We start from the raw sequence: 20,841 nt of genomic DNA on the forward strand, positions 1-20,841 counted from the left end.
AAACTTAAAGCAGATTGAATAAATCCACAGAAATGTCGTTAGCCCCCCCCCCCCCCCCCCCCAAAGGGACGGCAATGCAAAAACAAGGAACAGAATAGAGGCGGGGAAAGGAAGTTAAGTACTGTACACAGGAAAAAGCAATAACAGATGCAAGATGGCATGAAATTGGGTGGGTCAAGTTGTCAGGTTTCGGCAGAATAGTTAACGGAGTTTGCGCTTACTGATAAAAATTCCACTTTTTTGTTTTCAGTCGTATATTTTATGTGGGTTCAGGTTTTGCATGAGTGGGTGGGCGCAGGTGGGACACTTCGAAACATCGTGAATTCCCCCCCCCCGACCCCCGATTTATTCACAGTATTCCAGCAACCAACCCTGTCTGTCAGGTCGCTCCAAACCACTCCTTTTGGTTTCTAACAATGCATAATGCATTTACATGGCATCCCTCCGTGAGGCCATTAGTACTTCTGGACTGAGGCACAAAGACTGCATCCCTCTCAAACACCGTAAACGTTTGAACGCCTGTGATGTAGTTTAAAACCCGAGCTTCCTCCGTGGGTCGGTATCAGGAACAGGGCTCAACTCTCTTCACTTACAGAGGTGAAAAATGAAGCCGATCCCACGCAAAGATGCAACTAAATATACAGCCAGAGCGAAAGCCCGGAAACGTCGATTGCGTTTCTCGCCGCACTGATGTCGGACCTGCTGGGTGATCTCGTTCCAAGTATATGCACCTCGCTAAAAGCGAGCAGCCGGCTCTCGGGCCGCGCAAATCGAGCTCGGCAGCACCTGACAGCGGGCCGCTGCCGGACTCGGCCGCGTTCCGATCGCCGCCTAGCAACGGTTCAGCCCCCGGTTCTGCTGCCATTGTCTGGCTCCGCACGCAGCTCCCGTCTGTCTCTACGTTCACTTTCATTGGCAGCGGCTGCAATCAGCGCAGCTGAGTGGGCGGAGGGTTCCTGATCGTGACGCAGCCGCCCGTTGATGGAGTGCAAACGGTTTCGTGGTTAGCCTGCTGGATGCAGCCGCTGCCACCTTTGTAGACTATCAGGAGAGAGAGAGAGAGAAAAAGAAAATTGGACAGTGGATCTCGGTTTTGGTTAAAGAAGACGGGGAAAAGTAGAGAATAAACCTCTTCCGCTCCCAGCTTCCCTGGACAACCGGTGTCTGCCTCGATAGGTTTTGCAACTGAACCCAAACAAAGAGACAAAGGTGGGTCTTGCATCTTAAAATCTTGAATGTCTCTGGCATGACAAGACAGGATGGGAGTCTGTAGTAATCATGGTTTGGGCCTGTCTCGTTGCCCTTTATGCAATTAGCAACTTGCGGCTCTCCTGACATTTCGGTGATAATGTCATTACCCCTCTAAACTGGGACTTCCAGTTGGCCGAGACAACCTCTGTAATTTGCTAGGTTCTTAAGTATTAATACTTTGTTAATCTCGCCACGGGAAGCAAGCTTATGGCGAATTTTCATGCAATAAATACCGCTAAAGATTAGGAGCAAATGTATTTTTTACACAGTCCCTTGTTGCCCAATATTGGCTGCTGCATCTCAATTGACAGAAGCGGTTTGCATCAATGGTAACCAGTTTGTATATTTATCTTCGGACATTATACTTTGTAAAGCCGGTTAAATTTTTAAATTGTACGCAACGATCCAAGTGCTAAGTAGCAACTCCTCGTTAGAATCGAGTCCACAGATAATATAGTTGGTAGGTTTTGCCTAAGCTATCCTAATCATAGATGTCACAGAGAAAAAACATAGGTAGTAATTAATATATTTCTTATACCAAACTTTTGTTTTTTTTCCCATGACGAGTGTCAAGAAACTGGATCGGTTGGCACCAATTTTTCATGTACATGTAAAACAATTTTAACCCTGTGTTGATTGCCGTTCTGCCGATCGGGACAATGGACCAGGCACTAACGTGCGTCGCGCAATCTAGTATGTTCAGTGATTTTCCAGTTTAAGACGTGCACTAAATTACTGCATTGTTTTTGCAATTGCCATTTCTGCCTCTTGACCTTAGTGGAATGCTGCCAATTAGAAGCAGTGCATTGAGCGACTTTGTTGGCATTCTTATTTTACTAACCGACCCGTTTCGCTGACATCGGGAGACCTATTCGGCAGCCTCAGAACTGACTATAGGCTGCTCACCTTCCATACGACGCTAAATGTGGGCAGCATCTAGTTGCTTACGTGCTTCTGCAATGGATATTTCAGTGGGGATGCCGGTGGCAGCACTCCTTTTCTGGAGAAGTCGTTGTGGTTGGTGTTTGGCCAAGTTGTAGAGCTTGGGGCTGGAGAGAAGGAGGCCCTTCACACTTGCAGAACCTCGAGAGGTACCAGTTCTGAACAGATCAGATGTATCTGATGGACAAAGCACTTTCAGGCCTGGGGGTGTGTGAAATGTTGTGGGGATACGTTTGATCAGTTTTCAGTGCCTAGTGGCATCCCCTGCTTTAATCAAGCTCCTGTTGACTCTCAGCTTCCTCACACAAGTTAATTCCATGGAACTGCAGCAGATCCCCACAATGAGTCTCAGTTTGCTGCATCACAACAGTGTAGATGGGTTATGCCTCCAGCAACGACCCTGTGAAATTGTAACCCCACGATAATATACTGCACTCAGTCACAGCAAGGGGTGTCCACACACTTTGATTAATGTTGTGTTGTTGTGCAGATTCACCTGCACTAATTGACTACAGGATGTCAATGAATGAATCACTCCCAATCAAGCTAATCCCAATTAGCTGGCAGAAACGCTCTTGGGTCCTCTGAAGCTCACTTTAGCCTTTTATTTATGAGGAAAAGTGGATTTTGAATTTGAATGAAAACCAGAAAGGGCTGGGAATTCTCTGCAAGCCATGGAAAGGTAAGTAGAGCAAACAAAACATTCCAAGTCAACAATACTTTTATCTGTCCCACGGTACTTATCCCTGCAAGCGTAAGTGCTACACCTGTCCCTACACCTCCTCTCTTACCACCATTCAGGGCCCCAAACAGTCCTTTCAGGTGAGGGAACACTTCACTTGTGAGTCTGCTGGGGTCATCTATTGCATCCGGTGCTCCCGGTGCGGCCTCCTCTACGTCGGAGAGACCCGACACAGATTGGGGGACTGCTTCGTCGAGCACCTCCACTCCATCCGCCACAACAAACAGGATCTCCCGGTTGCCACCCACTTTAACTCTGCTTCACATTCCAATTCCGCTATGTCTATACATGGCCTCCTCTACTGCCATGATGAGGCCAAACTTCGGTTGGAGGAACAACATCTCATATACCATCTGGGTATTCTCCAGCCCCTTGGTATGAACATCGAATTCTCCAACTTCCTGTAATTCCCTCCCTCTCCCTTCCCCCATCCCACCTTCACTCTGTCTCCTCTTCTAGCTGCCTATCACCTCTCTCATGACTCTGCCTTCTTCTACTACCCATAGTGCTTTCCCCTTACATTCCTTCTTCACCTCTCCTGCCTCTCCTCTCCCTGCTTCCCTTCCCCCACCCCTTGATCTTTCTTCTGATTGGTTTTCCACCCTCCCCCCACCTTCTTTATAGGGTCCCTGCCCCCTCCTTTAGTCCTGACGAAGGGTCTCAACCCGAAACGTTGACTGCTTCTTTCAACGGATGCTGCCCGACCTGCTGAGTTCATCCAGCTTTTTTGTACATCTTGATTTGACCACAGCATCTGCAGTGCACCTTGTGTGAACACTTTGATCTGCTGTGTTAATTTTTTTCACTGACCCTTCACCATTGCCGAATGAGTGTGGTAATACTATAGGCATCTCCTGCCAGGCTTTTCAAATGTTGTCCTTAACTCATCTCCTGGCGCCCTTCATCACTGAAGTTTAACTCACATATATGTCTTTCCAAGTCTCTTTCACTGAACTCTAAGCTCCTGCAGCCTCCTTCCTTGATGATTACTGCTGCTGTGATCCCACTGAGAATTGTGTAGATCATGTTTTTGCACATAGCAAGGTATAACCCTAACTCTGTCTCAAACATCTTCTTGGCCAAAATTGCACGGTTGTGATTGTTGGGTCTGAAGTGGAAAGTGATGTCTGAGTGTGCTGAAAAAGGCTGAAGTCCACAGCAGAGAGTTATACAGCATGGAGAGAGGCCATTTGGTCGAACACGTCCAAGCTGACCAGGATGTCTGTCTGAGCTAGTTTTACACATCTGCTTTTAGTCCATATCTATGTAAACCTTTCCTATATTGAATCTGTCCAAGTGTCTTTTAAATGTTGCAGTTATACCATAAGACCATAAGATATAGGAGAATTAGGCCATTTGGTCCAATGGGTCTGCTCTACCATTTCATCATGGCTGGTTCAGTTTTCCTCTCGGCACCAATCTCCTACATGTATCCGTTCATGCTTGACCAATCAAGAGTCTATCAATCTCTGCCTTAAATATACATAAAGACTTGGGCACCACAGCTGCTGTGGCAAAGAATTCCAGAGATACACCACTCTCTGGCTAAAGAAAATCTCCGTTCTAAAAGGATGCCCCTCTTTTCTGGCTGTGTCCTCTGGTCTTAGACTTCCCACCACTGGAAACATCCTGTCTGCATCCACTCTATCAAGGCCTTTCACCATTTGATAGGTTGCAATAAGGGCACCCCTCATTCTTCTGAATTCCAGTGAATATAGGCCCAGAGCCATCAGATGCTCTTCATATGATAAGCCATTCAATCCTGGAATCATTTTCACGAACCTCCTTTGAATCCTCTTCAGTTTCAGCACATCCTTTCTAAGGTAAAGGTCCCAAAGTTGCTTACAATACTCCAAGTGAGGCCTCAGCAGTTCTTTATAAAGTCTCAACACTGCATCCTTGCTTTTATATTCTAGTCCTCTTGAAATGAATGGTAACATTGCATTTGCCTTCCTCACCATAGATTCAACCTGCAAGTTAACTTTTAAGGAATCCTGCACAAGAGCTCCCGAGTCCTTTTGTACCTCAGATTTTTGTATTTTTTCTCCACTTAGAAAATAGTCAGCCTTTTCATTTCTTCTACCAAAGTGCATGACCATACACTTCCCGACATTGTTTCCATCTGCCATTTCCTTGTCCATTATCCAAATCTGTCTAAGTCCTTCTGTAGCCCCTCTTCTTCCTCAAAACTACCTGCCCCTCCACCTATCTTCATGTTGTCTGCAAACTCTGCAACAAAGCCATAATCCAAATTATTGACATATAATGTAAAAAGAATCGGTCCCAACACAGACCCCTGTGGAACACCACTAGTCACTAACAGCCAGCCAGAAAAGGTCCCCTTTATTCCCACTTTTTGCCTCTTGCTAATCAGCCATGGCTTTATCCATACATCATACCAACCTCTGCAGCTTCCTTGGGCAGCTCATTCAATACATCCACCACTATCTGTTTGGAAAACCTTCCCTTTAAATTCCTTTTAAATCTTTACCCTTTCATGATAAACTGTTTAGTTTTAGACTCCCCCATCCTGAGAAAAATAAAGACCTTATCTATGCTTTTCATGGTTTTATAGATCTCTGTAGGGTCACCACATAGTCTCTTAATGTTAAGGGAAAAATGTCCCAGCCTGTCCAATTGCAAGTCCCCAGTCCTGTTCTAAGCAGTGGTTAATTCACAATAATGTCATTTGTTACTCGTATTTTGAACAAGGTTGATAATTTATCTTTGATACAGATCACAGTATATGTCAAGTTTCTGGATATACCTGTTAAGTTTACTTCCCATTAGATTCTGAGAAATGTGCTTTTCTACATATTTATTACTTGCTTTCGAAGTGAGATAATTAATATTGAACATTGTTCCCATTTTATAATCTACAAATAAACCATTAGACTGATCATACTGTATGAATTTATTCATGCTGTAATTAAGCAACTGTCTTTCTTTTGTGAAGTAAAACAACTCTTCATTAATATTGTCAAGGAATTGAGCCATATCAGGAATCATAGAGAGACCGTAAGTCTTTTAGAGTAAAGGTTATGGGGGCTAGTGCATTGGAAAGTGGAGTGAAAGTAAAACGTTGGCCATAATCTTATTAAGTGGTAGCAGGCATCGGAGACTGAATGGTGTACTAATGCAAAACACACAATGCTGGAGGAACTCAGCAGGTCAGGCTGAGTCAGGCAGGTCAGGTCAGGCTATGGAAATGTATAAACTGTCAATATTTTGGACTGAGATATTTTATCAGGACTGGAAAGGAAGGGAGAAGAAGCCAGAATAAGAGGAGAGGAAGGAATACAAAGTAGAAGATGATAGGTGAAGCCAGGTGGGTAGTGGAGGGGAATGAAATAAGAAGCTGAGAGGTGATGGATGGAAAATGTAAAGGGCTGGAGAAGAAGGAATCTGATAGAAAAGGAGAGTGAACCATGGGAGAAAGGGAAGAAAAAGGGAAGAAAAAGGGGCACTGGAGGAGGTGATAGGTGAGAAGAGGTAAGAGGGGAACCAGAGTAGGGATTTGAAGAAGGGATATGTCTATAGTGTACATCCATCCCCATTCATTATGCCTCTTTTTGTTGTGTATGATTGCCACTTACGGCTTTAAAGTCAACATTCTTCAGGTACAAGTCCAGACTGTAACAGAAACATCGACATTAAATAGAAACTCTTATTGTACCTTGCAAATAAATGTTTTCAGGAAACTGAATTTTGTAGGGCATAGTTAGAATGAGTGATTGATGATTTTGTGAAGAATTTGAATTGCTGAGGGAAATGAAAAGACTGGAGGAGGTTCAGGTTGCAAGTTTGTTAGTAGGTGCAAGGATGTTAATTGAAATTTGGAAGAAGAGGTCAACATTAGGCCTAAAGGTGTAAGAAGAGGCACAATGTTGGGGTATGGTGTGCATTTGCAGACAACATAGAACAGCAAAAAGCCCTTTGGCCCATAGTATTTGTGCTGATCATGATGCCAATCCAAACTAATCTTATTTGCATGCACATGGTCTATATCCTTTCGTTTTCTGTCTGCTCAGGTGCCCGTCCAAATATTTGTTAAACACTCTGTTTCTACTTCCACCACTTCCCATGGCAGTGTGTTCCGTGCACCTACTGTTCCCTGTGTGTTTAAAATTAAAAAAAATTGCCTTTCTCCATCTCACCTTAAAGTTATGCCCTCAAATATTTAACATTTCCATCCTGGGGAAAAGTCTGGCAATGAAGAGGACTTCAGAAGCTACAGATGTGAAATTCTTGTTTAATTACCTTTGGATTATTTGTTCCTTGTAAACATCAGTAAGATAGCCCTTCAATCATGCCAGGAAAGACTTGCAAGTTGTACAGAGTCATTGATTCAGAGGTTAAAAACACAACATTATTTTCATTTACAATCATGTTTCTCATGACTAATGTCATATTTTGCTGGTTTTTGTCTATTGCTCTCAATGTCTACTTGCCATCTCCCTGCACTTGTACTCTCCTGGCCTGGATGTGGAGGGCCTGTGGGTCCTATGGCAGGGCCGACTGGTGGAATAGTACCTGAGCTTCAAGAGCCAATAACTTTGAAGCAAATAATTAAAAAAAAATCTTTGCTAAGTGAAAAAATTTTAAAACACATAAAACGCGTACAAAATTTAGAAACCTTTTACCAAAACAATATTTAAGAAGGAACCTGTCTTCAGCATTTTCTGTATAACTCAAGCCCTAAAATTTCAGTTGTTATTAAGTGACTTGTGCCAGATCAAGAGATAATTTTTCTCTGGCTTAATAACTCTAGATTATCAGCAGTACAGAGCTCAGTGTGGTGAAGATTTTAGCATTCCAGATTCATCAATAGTTTGGTACTTCCCCATGGAGTTAAGCTCCAGATTTACTTCCATTTAAGCGGCTAAAATGTTGGCGTCTTATTAGCTACCTCTGAACCCACAAAACAAGAGCATAAGCAAGACATTTTTGCTCTTGAGGAGCACTTGAGAAGAATAGATCTCAGTTGTTCAGTTCAAGTCTCTGACAATTACCTGCAGTTGAGAATAATAGATACTTGGAATCTGAGAGAAACTTGCTCAACATGCAAAAACAAATGCTGAGGTCTGCTGGGTATTCATTGATCCACATGGTTCAGAGTTGCCCTGATGGGAAGGTGTAAATGACAGGGCTGTTTATCTCATTGATTTGTATGGAATGTTGTTGATGTCAGGCACAGAGTAGCGATGGATTGGGTTGGTACACATGGGATTAACACTGTCAGGTGATGTATGAAGTAATTTCTTACATCATTTACACTGTTGTGATTGAAAATGTTCCCGAATATGAAAAGCTCACAAATTAGGGTTGAAGCCTTTTTGCATTGTTGTTGTGAATGACACTCAAACAGATCTCTTGCGTATTGTGCTAAATGCTTTTGTTGCCTGTTCAATTCAAAGTAAATTTTACTATCATATATGTCTCCATATACAACCCTGAGATTTATTTGTCTTTGGGCATATTCAGCAAATCTATAGTATAATATTTGTAACAGGATCAATGAAAGATCAACCAGAGTGTAGAAGTCAACAAACTATGCAAATGCAAATATAAATAAATAGCCATAAATAACAATAACATCAGATAAAGGGTTCTTAAAATGAGATCATTGGTTGTGGGAAACATCTTAATGAATGGGCAAGTGTAGTTATCCCCTTTTATTCAACAGCCCAGTGATTGAGGGGTGGTAATTCTCGTTGAACCTGGTGGTGCAAGTCCTGAAGCTCTTGTACCTTCTACCTGATGGCAACAGAGAGAAAAGAGCATAGCCTGAGTGGTAGTGATCTCTGATAATGGATGCAGCTTTTGTATGACAGCATTTCATGTACGTGTGTTCAATGATTGGGAGGGTTTTACCCAAGATGTGCTCGGCTGAATCCATGACCTTTTGTAGGACTTTTCGTTCAAAGGCATTGGTATTTCCATACCAGGCCATGATGCAGCCAGTCAATGTGCTCTCCACTACACATCTGTAGAAGTTTGTCAAATTTTTTGATGTCATGCCAAATCTCTGCAGACTCCTAAGGAAGTAGAGGCACTGCCACGCTTTCTTCGCAGTTGTGCATATGTGCTGGGTCCAGGACAGATCTTCTGAAATAGTGACACATAGGAATTTAAAGCTCCTAACCCTATCGATCTCTGATCCTCCAATGAGGACTTTCTCATGCTTCTGAAGTCTACAATCAGTTCCTTGGTCCTGCAGACATTGAGTGAGAGGTTGTTGTTATGACACCACTCTGCCAGATTTTCAATCTCCCTCCTGAATGCTGATTTGGCCCATAACAGTGTTGTCATCAGCAAACTTGAACATGGCACTGGAATGGTGCTTAGTCACACAGTGATAAGGGTAAAGCAAATAGAGCAGACATTGAGCAGACAGCCCTGTGGTGCACCTGTGCTGATGGAGATCATGGAAGAGATGTTGTTGTCAATCTACTGACTTGGGTCTTCAGTGAGGAAATCCAGTTACACAAGGTGGTATTGAGGCCAAGGCCTTAGAGTTTATTGACTAGTTTCAAGGGGATGATGGTATTGAATGCTGAGCTGAAGTTAATAAAGTGCTTCCTGATATACAAACAAAACAGGTTGGAATCAAAACAGGTTAGAATAATTTTTAAGTACAGACTCATGTAAATAGGCTTTTATTAAAGCTGACCATGTGTTGTTATATAATTTTGCCTATTCCAAAGGTATCTACTGTGCAGAACACCTATAATTGTACAATGGAGAAATAGAGACTCTTGGCAGATGTGGACCTGAGCTTCAGCTTGCCTTTCAGTTCATTTCTTTACCCTGTCGACTGTCTGATCTCTCCCTATCATCCTCATTTGCTGCAAGCTCAAGAATCTTCAGATACAGTTTATGGATACTTAACTTGTAGATGAGTTAAGTGAATGGCAACGTTGGCAATTGGAGTATAATGTGGAGTTGTTCATCCTGGGAGGAAGAATAATGAAATAATATTTAGATGGAGGAATATTCAAGAAAGCTAGAGCTCGAAGTCAGTTAGATTTTCAGAAGGCCTTTGACAGGCTGTGGCACACAAGGCTGCTAAACAAGATAAGAGACCATGGTATTACAGGAAAGACACTAGCATCGATAGAAGATTGGCTGACTGGCAAGTGGCAAAATGTGGGAATAATGGGGGCCGTTTCTGATTGGCTGTCAATGACTAATGGTGTTCTGCAAGGGTCAGTGTTAGGACTGATTCCTTTTACCTTAAATGTCAGTGATGGAATTGAAGGCATTGCGGCCAAGTTTGCAGATGATACAAAGGTAGGTGGAGGAGGCAGGGGGGCTGCAGAAGGACATAGGCAGATTAGCAGAATTGGCAAAGCAGTGGCAGATGGAATACAATGTCGGAATTGTACACTCATGCACATTGGTGGAAGAAATAAAGGATTAGGCTATTTTCTAAATGGGAAGAAAGTTCAGCAATCTGTGGTGCAAAGGGACTTGGAAGTCTTTGTGCAGAATTCTCTAAATGTTAGCTTGCAGATTGAGTCAGTGGTAAGGAAAGCAAGTGCGATGTTAGCATTCATTTCAAGAGGACTAGTAGATGAAAGCAAGGATATAATGCTGAGGATTTATAAGGCATTGGTCAGACCGCACTTGAAGTGTTGTGAGCAGTTTTGAGCCTCTTATCGAAGAAAGGATGTGCTGGCATTGGAGAGGGTCCAGAGGAGGTTCACGAGAATGATCCAGGGAATAAAAAAGTTAACATGTGCAGAGCATTTGATGGCTCTGGGCCTGTACTCACTGGAATTCAGAAGAATGAGGAGGGATCTCATTGAAACCCCTTAAATAGATTTATATAGAGTGGACTTGGAGAGAATGTTTTTTATAGTGGAGGAATTTCAGACCAGAGGGCATAGCTGCAGAATACAAGGAGAAATTTTTTAGTCAGAGGGTAATGAACCTATGGAATTCATTGCTGCAGATGGCTGTGGAGGCCAAGTCATTACATCTATTTAAAGCGGAGGTGTTAAGTTCTTAATTAGTAAGGGTGTCAAAGGTTATGGAAAAAAGGCAGGAGAATAGGGTTGAGAGGGATAATAAATCAGCCATGATGGAATGGTGGAGCAGACTCAATGGGTTGAAGAGGCTATTTCTGCTCTTATGTCTCATGATCTCATGGTTAGGGGTCCCTTGTGCAGCATAAGAACTAATAGAGAATCTTATTTATAAGCCATTGCAGGTTAAATTCCAGAATACAGAGCTCACAATATACAGAGTTCACCAAGCAACCAATCAGCAACAAGACCCCCTCCCTACATCAGAATTGGTTTCCGTGATGACAACCAATCAGCTGATTAATAAGTCTATAAAGGCCAAGCATTGTGAGGACACAATTAACAGCACACTGATGATGTCTCCTCCTCTGGTGATTAAATGTTTGCAAATGGATTGCCAAGATTGGAGAACCACTCATCCCAACCAAGGTATAGAGAAGGCTAAATTTCAAGTGCTTATTTCAACGTATATAGCAAGATGACATTGAGAGTACAGTAAACAAATTTATTTAGGGAACGATGATATTTCATTGGAGATGGTTCAGGGGAGATTCACCAAGATGAAACTAGGATTGGAGGAGTTGTCCTATGAGAGAAGCTCAAACAGATTGAGATTCTATACATTGGACTTGGAAGACTGGGATACTCAGTTTTGCTTTCAGAATATTTTGGTTCACGTTGTTGATCAAAATTTGAAGTTAAAGTGATTTGTTCTTGATACTATAGTAGTTTTTGACCAAGTGTAGCAACAAAGAAGTCCTGGAAAAAGTGAAGTCAGCGGGGACTCTGGATGAAGCACTCCACTTGATGATGTATAAATTTCGCACAAAAGATGTGACTGTGGTGTTGTGTGCCAGTATCCCCAGCCATAACGTTTTGATGCAGAACTCCGCAAGACAGTGTCTAAAACCAAATCATGACCGGCCTCTTTATCAGTAATCATTGCTTAACATATGAGAGTTTCAGTGAGTGTGTTCAATTATATTCATAATTCCTCAGATAATGGAGTCTGTGCCCTCTTACTTCAAGACCTGTGTAATTTCAGGGCTTAGGCCAATTAGTTGACAGGTACCATTCGTGTCACACAATGTCAAATAATGGCCATCTCTATCAGTAGAAAATATAGACATTTTTGCAATACGTTCAGTAACATCAATTTTGTCAAGAGCCACCAAAATAGTGGATAAGGGTAGGCTATTACTTTAACCAGAAACTTTACCAGACCAGCGGAGCAAGTATTGGACACCTTATTGGATATTCAGTGGCAGGAAGCTCACCTCTTGATTCACCAAAGCCTTTTCAGCATTGATAAGGCATGCCAGGATTGTACAGGCTATTTGACGAGGTGAAGGTATCTCCATTAACATGAAGTGCTAAGCCAACCAGGACAAACAGACAAGTTGATTAGCACCACCTATCACAATAAACATGGAGTCATAGAAAACTACAGCACTGAAACATGCCCTTTGACCTACCTAGTCCGTGACGAACCATTTAAACTGCCTACTCCCATCATCCTGCACTGGGACCATAACCCTCCTTAGCCCTACTATCCATGTTGATATCAAAACTTCTTTTAAAGGTTGAAATCAAGCTTACATGAACCACTTGCACTGTGAGATCATTCCACATGATCCTCTGAGTGAAGAAGTTTCCCTTTGTGTTTCCCTTAAACTTTTCACCTTTCACACTTTACCCATGACATCTAGTTGTAATCCTACCAAACCTGAGTGGGAAAATCTGCTTGCATTTACCCTATCTATATCCCTCATAATTTTGTATGCCTCTGTCAAATCTCCCCCCAATCTTCTTCTACATTCCATTAAATAAAGACCTCATCTATTCAATCTTTCCTATAACTCAGGCTCTCTAATCCCAGTAACGTCCTTGTAAATTTTCTCTTTCAACCTTATTTACATCTTTCCTGCAGGCAGGTAACTGTACAGAATACTCCAAATTAGGCATCACTTTCAACTTCAACATAACATCCCATCTCCTTTACCCAATACTATTATTTATGAAGGCCAAGTGCCAAAAGCTTTCTTTATAACCCTATCTACAAATTATGAATCTGTATTCCCAGATCCCTTTGTTCTACAGTACTCTTTAGTGCCCCACCATTCATTGTGTAAGACCTACTCTGGTTGGTTCTACCCAAGTGCAGCACGCCTGCATTTTTCTGCATTCAATTCCATCTACCATTTTTTAGCCCATTTTACCAGCCAGTCCAGATCCAATGCAAGCTCTGATAGTCTTCCTCGTTGTCCACTACACCCCCAATCTTGGTGTCATCTGTAAATTTGCTGATCCACTTAAACACATTATCATTCAGATATAGATGATCAATAGCGATGGATCAGCACCGATCCCTGCAGTACTTCACTAATCAGAGAGGCAACCATGTTCTAGCGTTGTCTGGCTTCTCCCACAAAGCCAACATCTAATCCAATTTACTACCTCATCTTGAATACCGAGTGACTGAACCTTCTTGACCAACCTCACTGCAGGGACCTTGTCAAATACTTTGCAAAAATCCAAGTAGACATAGAAAAAACAGAGAAACCTAGAAATCTACAGCACATTACAGGCCCTCCTGCTCACAATGTGCCGACCATATACATTACTTTAGAAACTGCCTAGAACTTGCTTACTGCATCTCTCTCTCTGAACCCTTAGTGCCTAGGTGGCACATGGGGCCTCTTTCTTATTGCATAGCCCTCTATTTTCTAAGCTCCATGTCCCTATCTTAAGAGTCTGTTAAAAGACCCTATTGCATCCATGTTGCCACCACTCCCTGTGTGAGAAACTCACCTCTGACATCCGCCTTATCTATTTCCAAGCACCTTAAAACTATACTCCCTTCTCTTACATTTCAACCTGGGGAAAAAGCCTCTGGCTATCCACTTGATCAATGCCCCTCATCATCTTATACACCTCTATCAGGTCACCTCTCATCTTCCAACGCTCCAAGGAGAAAAGGCTGAGTTTACTCAACCTATTCTAATTGGCAGGCTCCCCAATCCAGGCAACATCCTTGTAAATCTCCTCTGCATTCTCTCTCTATGTATCCACATCCTTCCTGTAGTGAGATGACCAGAACTGGACACAGTACCCCAAATGGGGTCTAATCAAGGTCATCTACAGCTGTAACATTACCACACAGCTCTTAAACTCAGTCCCACGGATGATGAAGGCCAACACACCATATGCCTTCTTAACAACACTGCCAGCAGCTTTGAGTGTTCTATGGACATGGACCCTAAGATCTTGTTGATTCTCCACAATGGTAAGAATTTTACCATTGATATTATATTCTGTCTTCAAATTTTACCTGCCGAAATGAACCACTTCACACTTATCTGGGTTGAACTCTTATCTGCCACTTTTCAGACCAGTTCTGCATCCTATTGATGTGCCGCTGTAACTTCAGACAACATTTACTGCCAGCTTCATAAGCATATTTGGTGTACCTATCTGCCTATATTTGCTATGTACTTTTTTTTCTTAAACCAGGTCTTCAATATCTCTTGAAAACCAAGGTTCCCTACACTTGTTACCTTTACCTTTTATTCTGACAGGGACATACAATTTTGTACTCACAAAATTTCACTTTTGAAGGCCTTCCACTTAGCAAGTACACCTTTGCCAGAAGCCAGCCTAAACCAATACACACCTGCTAGATCATTAAAATTGGCCTTCTTCCATTTAGAATCTCGACCTGCAGACCAGACCTATCTTTTTGCATATTTGCTTTGAAAGTAATGCCATTATGACCACAAGTGTTTCCCTACACAGACTTCTGTCACCTGCCCTGTCTCATTCCCTATCAGCAAATCAAGTATCGCACACTCTCTCGTTGAGAGTTGTATGTACTGATTAAGAAATCTTTCCTGAACATATTTCACAAATTCTATCCCATCCAGTCTTTTTTACAGGTGTGGGAATCCCAGTCAATATGTAGAAAGTTAAAATCACCTACAACAACAGCCTTAAATTTCTTTTGATCTCTATAAATTTGTTCCTCTAAATCCTGTGATTCCTACCCATGCTATTGGTATGTATATGGACTACAACCAGTGGCTATTCATCCCCTCACTTAAGAATCATGAGGACTTGATCCCAGATATCCTGGACTCTGGCACCTGAGAAGCCACAAGCCATAAGACCATATTGGAGCAGAAGTAGGCCATTTGGCCCATCGAGTCTACTCTGCCATTTCATCTCAGCCCCAATCTCCTGCCTTCTTCCTGTATCCCATCATGCCCTGACCAATCAAAAGTCTATCAAACTCTACCTTAAATATACATAAAGACTTGGCCTCCACAACTCCTTTTGGCAAAGAATTCCATATATTCATCACTCTTTGGCTGACGAAATTCCTCCTCATCTCTGTTCTAAAAACCATCTTGTTCTTGTCTACAAAAGCACCTGTCTGTTCCCCTAATTAATGAATTCCATATCACCACAGCTTACCTCTTCTGCTGCCTTCCCTTCTGAGTCACAGGGCCAGATTCAGTTCCAGAGATCTGACAGCTGTGACTTTCCTCTGCTAGGTCATTCCCCCATCAGTATCCAAAGTGGTATACCTGTTGTTGAGGTGGATAGCCACACAGGGGTCCTCTGCCCTGGCTGTTAACCCCTTTCCCCTTCCTGACTATCACCCAGTTTCCTTTGTCCTGCACCTTAGACAAAGTTCCAGCTCCAATTCCTTAATGTGGATTGTTAGAAGCTGCAGCTGGATGCACATCTCTGATGTGTAGTTGTCAGAGACACTGGAGGCCCCCATGCCTTCCTGTATCCCATAAGAAGAACATTCAACTATCCTGCCTACTGTTCTAAGTGAGCAAATATATAAAGGAAAAATAATAAGTAAACTTTAGGGAAAAAAATCTGCCTACAGCTTTTTGCTTTCTCTCACTCATGCCTCGAAGAGCGAAAGCCTTAAAATCCCCACTCTAACACTGTCCACTCCAAAAATGGCTGTTCAACCTGCCCCACCTTTTAAAAATGTTTTTCAATCCCAATCACTGGCTGCTGCTCAAAACACCAAAATATCACAACTCAGTGCCTAATGTACTCAATTGGTGAACTTGAGTGGGCTGAGTCTTGTTTTCTCTGTCGCAGACCCAGTGTGATTTCTGTGTGTGCCACCCATATTCTGATTAGGGATTCTTTAGCTGCATTTCCAAAAGTGCATCTTCTAACATCTTAAGGAGCAAGAGCAGCAGGAACACGGAGGCAACACCACCTCCAAAGACCCAAGTCGCATGACTTTCCATAAATAAGAAAATAAATCTCTGCGTTTTTACTTGTTCAATAAAGTATTTGTGTGTGTTGCATTCAGCATCCAAAATTAATTTTTATTTGAAGTATAAGGATCTTCCATTGCACTTGAACATGTTTTGAAGAAAATATCAGAGCTCAGAATAATAGATTTCTTAGGCATATGAATGCTACTGGCTAAAGTGCTGAAGCGGATAAATCACTCAGAGGTGTAAGTCACCTGCGATTTGCTATATTGACAGTGGGATGGGAACTTGCATAGTTGCAGAATAGAGAGAGGAAATGCTATGGAGAGCTGGGGGTTAGTAAGTAAATTTGGTAAACAAAGGAAGTGATATTGGAAAGTGATAAAAACAAATGCTTTTGGAAGAAAAGGTAACAGCAGTTCGGCAGTGTTTAGCAGCGCATACTTAATGCAAGGATTGAGGGAAATAAAGCCAAGAACTGAGGGCAGAAATGAACGATGGGAAATGTGATATTTTAGCTGTTACTGAATTTAAACTTCACATGGAGCATGAGTGGCATTCTTCTGAACTTCTGATTTACAGTGTTCTTCGTATGAAATAAAGACCAGAATTAAACCATGCTGAAGGAATAGGATTGGTTAAGGAAATAATTACAGCTGTAAAAGGATGATATGATTGAATGATGAACAAATATGAGCTCTGTGGTAATTAAGCTGAGAAAACTAGTGGAAGTAATTTGTTGAAGGTGTACTACAGTCCCTGGAAGGGTCAGGTAGAAGGAAAAACAATACTATCAGCAAATCTCTGGGTAGTGAAAAGATTGATTTCAGATAATCATCTGGGACAGAAAATAGAGTAACACTAAAGAGGGTGCAGAGATCTTAAAAGCCATTCTTTCAATTAGCACATAACAAGTTCAACTTGAGAGGGAGCAGTTCTGAATTTAAACTGAGATTGTTAAGGTGTATTTTGAGGCTAGTGACTGTAATTCAGCAAATTACAGCATATTTGTCAATGGATAAAGGTAGACCAAAACGTAAGGGTCAATTTTTCCCGTCTAGGATGCATTTTAGTAGAAGTGGACTGAAGGAGCTTTTTAATGGGAGTAAACCTCCAAGAGAGTTTGGAGGCTTGCATACTGCCAAGGACCCAGAGAGCTCTGTTGGCTGAAGTCAGGGCTTTATGCTTTGGCTCTTGGTAGGGTCACCCATGCCAAACAGGTCAAAGGGTAGAGGCCAGACTAAGAGTGGTCAACTGGTCTTCCAGGATCAGGGGTTCAGTCAGGGCTAACAACCGGTTACAGAAACAGCCATGAAGAATCATTCTACATCTGAGTGTGACGGTATTCTTGAGTCTCCACCCAGGACTAGAATGGCTGACAGTAGTGAAAACTGAGAGGAAGCTACTGACGTGATGAAGGAAGTTCCGAACACTACCAGAAATGGAAGACCTTCATTGCTGCCCTAAGCATTAGTGTCATAATGGGCAGTAACGAACTTAGTGGGAGTAAAGATTCAGATTAGGAGGGTTCCCACCATATGGGTTAGGACTCCAATTCTAGATTGTTGCACCATTCTGTGTGGAGATGCATACATTATAGGGTATTGGAAAATAAATAGAGTTTATGTCTGATACCTAGAACTCAATATTGAATAAAATCTAGAGGAATGTAGAAATTGTAAGGTTGAAATTTAAAAGAAAAATATAGTTGACTTTAATGTCAGGTGCAAGATGAGTGAGTTTGGAGATTTTACATGTATGGGTAAGTCTGAGGACAAAAGACTGAAGATAAGACCAATGGGCACAGGCATGGTAGGTTGCTAATGAAATTTTGTCCAAAGAACTGTGAGTTAATACATTAGGATGTTGAAAAGTGCAGAGGATCCTTGGAGTGCATTTCCATAGATCCCTGACAATGGCAGCAGATGGTGGGGAATGGGAAAAGGTTAATCACACCAGGATTATAAAGTCCTCGTTAAGTAACAGCATTGATACAATGCTAAATGTTGGTCATTGCTGGAAAAAGTTTGGAGAACCATAGCCAATTTTTTTGCTAGAATCTGGACCAAAAAAAAACTAATTGCTGGAGCAAATCAGTGAGGTGAGGTGTGGGATGAGGGAGGAATTATCCAATTTCACGTACTGATGCAGGGTCTTGACCGGAAACATAGACAATCTGCTTCCTCCCATTGATGCTACTTTATCCAGTCAGTTCCTGCAGCATTTTGTGTAACTCCCGGTTCGGCTAGTGGCTTAATCTAGGGGAAGACAGCCCTTGGCCCAGCCAAACTTAAATCTTGTTTGGGTGGATGCTGTGTGATGTGTCCCGTTACAAATCAGCACCATGAAATAACAAACAGTACACAATATGCGATTAAATGATTGAGCTTTATAATTCTTAATTTGACTTATGGTTAGTAAAAAAACAAAAGAAAAGGGTCCATTCTCATGAAGCAGTCTAACGTGCATTGTTGGAGCTCTCGGTTCAGTCCATGGGTTTCCCACCAACCTCCTCCGAGTGTACCTCCTCAAACCCTCACTCCAAGTCCACTCCGTAGGATGGTCTACCAACTCTCTCCATTTGTGTCTTCTCTCCTCATCTCTTCCTGGCAAAACACCGTAAAATCCCTGCTCCCAGACCCACAAGAAGGAACAACATCTGTTTCATTCGATAGCCCTACATTCTGAATCCCTGATATCTCTAGTCATAACCCAAACATTGCTGCTACAGAGAAACCATTACATTAACAGTAAAACCTTACAGCGTGTTACATTTGTTTTTTTGCATGAGATTTATTCTGATATTTCCACGGTTGGAGTTGTTTAGGGTCTTTGGAACAGGCGAGACTATGATGATTTAATTGAATGTATAAAGTTATCAGAAAACCATATAGGTTGGATAGAAAAGATCTATTTCTTTTAACACAGAGGATGAGGTTGGTAACTGGGTTTATTCAGGTTATCAGGCAAAATGATTTGAGGGGTGTTGTGGAACTATTCAAAGGAGAACATATTAGCTGGTGATTATCCATAAGTCAGCATCATCAAAAGATGTTGTGTGATCATTAACATGTTGCTGTTTTGTTGGCAAGTTGCTGGTTACAGCCCTGGGAGCTAGTTAAGGATCTTCAGAAGTCATTGTGCTTCATTTCTGTTCTTTGCGATGACTTGAACTTGTGAAAGTTGGAGGAGCAATGCATCATATTCTGTTGAGGTAACCTCCAACCTGATTGCAGAAATGTCAATTTCTCCAAATTCCAGTAATTTTTTCCTCTCCCCCTTCCCTCTTCATTTTCCCACTCTGGCCTCTTCATTTACCTATCACCTCCTCCAGTGCTTCCCCTCCTCCCCTTTTTCCCGTGATACACTCATCTCTTCTATCAGATTTATTCTCCAGCCTTTTGCCGTTTCTACTTATCATTCCCCAGGTTCTTACTTCATTCACTCCCCCCACCACACACTACCACCTGGCTTCACCTATCACTGTTGAACTTGTCCTCTCCCCCCTCCCACCACCTTCTTATTCTCCCTTCTTTTCCCGTCCTGGTGAAAGGTCTTGTTCTGAAGCATCAAATGTTTACTCATTTCCATTGATGCATCCTGACCTGCTGAGTTCCTCCAACATTTTGTGTGTGTTGCTCTGGATTTCCAGCACTTGCGGGATCTCTTGTGTTTATGTAAATGTTAGTAGTCTAAATTGAAAGTAGCACCAAAAATGGAATGCCAGATGAAAGTGTGAATTGGTGTGCACACTTAATTTTCTTTCCCTCTTGCAGCAAAATGCAGTTGCACATTGAATCGATAGCAGCTGGCTCAACAGTAATGGAGTTGTTCAGTGGAATTATTTTCTTCATAAATAATGCATGACAGGAAAATTCCACGCCACCAGGCTGAAATGTGGTGCTCGTCAAACATTAACATGTTTGTGTTTAACTGTTTAGAATTTCTGTAAAGTGCCTACTTAGGAAATAATGAGTGCGATGGCATGTGAACAGAGGAGGTGTGAGGGGGATGATTACTGCCATTGATTATTTTAATACAAGCCACTTATCGTGACTACCTGTATGTGAACATGCCTTTGAAAATTGTATGGTTTAACAATGATCCTTACTAAATACTTTTGCCCAGATGCAAATAACGTGAACATAATTACGAGAGCTTTCCCAATGGTGTGATAACAGCTTGCCTGACTATTTAACTAACAGGCTACTTTAATAGTAGAGGCAGTACGCAGCAGCATTATGTGGCAGTTATTGTTTTGTGTCTATGATTCTATGATCAACTTAATTAGGCATTTGTGGAGATTGGGTATGTCACCAAAGACTCATAGATTTCTATATATATGTTGGAGGGCATCACAGCCTGGTATGGAGCCTCCAATGCAGAAGATTGCAAGAGGCAAGCTATAGTCTCAATTAGGTCCAGCACAGGCACAACCCTCTGCACTTCTGCGAGAGGTAGTGCCCGAAGAAGGTGGCATCCAACATTAAGGACCCTCACCATCTGGGACATGCCTATTCTGTTTGCTACCTTTGGGGAGTAAGTACAGGAGCTTGAAGACCAATACTCAACAATTTAGGAACTGCTTTTACAGCTTCTTCCTCTCCGCCTTCAGATTTCTGAACGA

General features: G+C 42.1%; 1 protein-coding gene across 10 annotated transcripts in view; it reads left to right on the top strand.

Annotated features, from left to right (window-relative positions):
* The first annotated feature begins 359 nt into the window (after positions 1-359).
* The window catches only part of LOC132400702 (probable E3 ubiquitin-protein ligase RNF144A-A), an 88,017-nt gene continuing 67,535 nt past the window's right edge, over positions 360-20,841 (top strand). For 4 of the 10 annotated variants that reach the window (XM_059981947.1, XM_059981944.1, XM_059981948.1 and 1 more), the window contains exon 1: positions 362-1,209. The gene's annotated coding sequence lies outside the window, so the exon portion shown is untranslated. Of the gene's footprint in view, positions 1,210-2,323; positions 2,343-19,408; positions 19,429-20,841 lie in introns of those variants that run through there. The other 6 variants (XM_059981943.1, XM_059981942.1, XM_059981954.1 and 3 more) reach the window with 5 other exon arrangements.

Source organism: Hypanus sabinus, chromosome 10, assembly GCF_030144855.1.
Source record: "Hypanus sabinus isolate sHypSab1 chromosome 10, sHypSab1.hap1, whole genome shotgun sequence".
In the NCBI taxonomy this organism is placed as follows: Eukaryota; Metazoa; Chordata; class Chondrichthyes; order Myliobatiformes; family Dasyatidae; genus Hypanus; species Hypanus sabinus.